This window comes from Pleurodeles waltl, chromosome 12, assembly GCF_031143425.1.
Source record: "Pleurodeles waltl isolate 20211129_DDA chromosome 12, aPleWal1.hap1.20221129, whole genome shotgun sequence".
Classification (NCBI taxonomy): Eukaryota; Metazoa; Chordata; class Amphibia; order Caudata; family Salamandridae; genus Pleurodeles; species Pleurodeles waltl.
In genome coordinates, this window is record NC_090451.1 from 119,906,625 (window position 1) to 119,909,602 (window position 2,978).

General features: G+C 51.1%; 1 non-coding gene across 1 annotated transcript; it reads right to left on the reverse strand.

Moving 5' to 3' along the window:
* Positions 1 to 1,297: 1,297 nt before the first annotated feature.
* Positions 1,298 to 1,369, reverse strand: TRNAR-UCU (transfer RNA arginine (anticodon UCU)). The gene has a single exon. It is a non-coding gene; the product is annotated as a tRNA-Arg (tRNA).
* Between the last annotated feature and the right edge of the window lie 1,609 nt (positions 1,370 to 2,978).

Consider the following 2,978-nt stretch of genomic DNA (forward strand, 5'->3'; position numbering starts at 1 on the left):
AACAGCAAAACAGAACTGAGGAACTGTAGCTGGCCACATCGCACGTAGGGTGACAATAGGGGGGACAGCTCTCTGGCGTCGCTCCCCTGTTAAGGAAGCAAATGGCCAGGAGGGGGCTCTGTACTTAAGGAGGGTGTTCCACCTCTTGTTTATGGCCCCCAAGGTGTGAGGAGGTAGGAGTGAGGCCAGGAGGTCCTTTTAAGGGGGGACCTCGCAGGGCTGGGCCTCTTTGGGCGAAAGGCGAGCAACCTCCCACCCACCCCTACGTCATGGCAAACAGGAGCCTTGATGCATTTATAGAGGTAGAGATGGTCACATATGTGACACATACGTTTAAAACATGATTTTCTTTACAGGAAACTCAAGAATCGTCGCAAAGCGGAGTTACAGGGCGATCCTAAAGCTTAAAAATTGATTAAGAGGCCTCCAGATGGTGATTCCTGGAGCCAAAAACTATTCCTCCGGCTACTTGGAGCCTTTACGGCGGGTCCTGGGATGACGCAACGGCGCTCCTTAATCCCGCAAGGGACAGTTGGAATCCTGAGGTCTCGCTCTGACTTGTCAGGAGCATGACAAAATTGATAAAGTGGTAATACCACAAGAAAGGAACGAGCTGTAAGATGCTAAGCACGTTGACAGCTCTTGCTTTCTCAGGATGGGTGTCGGCCAATGTTTAAGAAACTCGTCTCCGATACCGGGATCGCCTGTAAACTAACCCAACCTGTGAAAATATTATACTTGCGACATATTATACCCACACATGTTGTCCTAGCATTTATTATGTTGCATGCATGATATTGTGATAAACGCCAATTGCACACACCCTAAGGCACTAGGGGTAACAGCGCTATGACTTACAGTTCCCATGCCATCATGTACAGGATGTGCAGCTCCAAACACGTACTAGTTCTTGCTATGGAGCCAGAGCTCGAAGTACTGGAGTAATTCACGATTCTTTTCAGAAGTGGCTGCACATACGTTCACCCAGTGTGTCAGCTGCCGGTGCAGCCCTGCAGGAGGAGATCCATAACATAAACCTGTGGGTGGAAATGCATCCGAGTCGCTCCGGCCTCTCCGTGATATTCATTCCTCGTGGTTTCCTTAATTCTGTATCCTCGCGAGTCCTTGTCCTGTCCACGCGCCCTTTCCACCGGGGCTGCAGTTCTCTCCCATGAGCTGCTATTAAACAGAGGGGCGCTGGCAATGTCAGTCGTGAGACAGAGTAAATGATTTCCTATCAAAGTGAAAAACACACAGTAATAATAAAATGCGAATTTCACACAAAACAAAAATGTACTGCGTCGGCTGGGAATCAAACCCGGGTCAACTGCTTAGAAGGCAGCTATGCTCACCACTATACCACCAACGCTTGCTAAGCGTAATGTGTGCTGCATTCTCTATGAGAAATACAACGAGCCCGCCGATATCTTCACAGAGGAGTTATTGTGCAGCTAAGGCGAGCATTCCTGCACAGACTTTTCACTCCACTCACCCGTCTAAGAGCCCCCAGATAGTCCAGTTTTAACAGCCCCTCCGGGGGACTGAGCACCAATAACTGAAGCCATCAATTCTACTCAGACAGAAACCAGCAGCATCACCCAAACTCCTCAATTCCCCGTATGCTGACTTCCCTCCGGTCCTAGCAGTAGGTTAGCCTTAGTATTATGGGCGCCAGGGTCAGAATGGACATGAGCCCCAGAAACCTCTGGGCCTCGGTGCCACTCTACCTGCTGCACGCCCTGTGGCCTAGAACAGTGAATTCGACCTGTCGAGGGGCGGTAAGCCAACCTGCAGGGGGAGATCCGTGGTGTCAATCAAGGGTTATCCAGCTCCAGACAATCTGTTTTTAGGAAAGCGATGGTGCCCCCCCCAACACCCCACCCCCACCCGCCATCCAACCTCACCCTTATTTCAAGAATCTTTACAATGTCACTAGAAAGGAGCCCGGCACAGAAGAGATGCTTTCAGAGCTGCCGGGAGAGGGTTGAACCTTCAGTTTACAGAAGCCGAATAGTCCACCAGACTCACCGCTGCATTAAAGGGATCCCACGGCCTCTCGGAGGCAGAACGTACCAAGAATCCATCCGAGGTCACGGGGGTCCGCACATCGACTTCACCCGCTGGAAAGAACAAGATGGGACCTGTGCTGGGGGGCTACAGGCGGGGGAGAACCACCTCATTCTATGGGGCATCCTTTAATACACCCCGTCTGGTCAGGGGTTCCTGGGGTGATGGAACATCATCCCAGAGACCCCCGATATCTTGTCTGAATGCTGAATAAACTCGCGAAGAAACTTGCGGAGGGTGATAAATGCGCTCCTATTACTGGCCGGTCAGACCCTAGTAGCGGACTGTTGACCGGGGCATCCCTTCCCGGTTTTCCCGGCTCCAGTCCAAGTTTTTACTTTGAATTCTGGGACTTTAGTTTTACTTAATCCATTATAAAACAGGACTACACGTCCAGAATTCAAAGTAAAAAAAATAATAACTCGGATTGGAGCAACACACAAAGAATGGATCTGGGAAACTTGGCAGCTATGCTGGTGCCACCCTGGAGGGTTGGTACCACAGAGTGTGGCATGTTCCAGGGGAGGAAAACCTCACACATTCTGATACGTGTCCGGATGCCGTATTCCCACTGGTGGGGGCATGGGCGTAGGAAGTGTGGGGGACGCAGGGGATGTATCCCCCCCCAGATTTTGGAGGGTGGGGGACACAGGGGACGAAGGTGGGGGGGACAAGGGGACAAACTGATTTCCCCTCTCACATCTATTATTCAGAGGGCCATTAGCGCACAAAAGCGCTACTTATAATAGCCCTGTACAGACCATCCTCCAATCTGATGGGAACAGAATGAAGGTGAGCCAGGAGGCCCCCTGCGCCCTCTGCCCTTTTATTTGTCCTGTTCACAGCTGTGGGCATTAAGGGTGCTCATAAGAACAAAGAGTACGAGGAGGAGGAGAGTTTTGGATGATTAC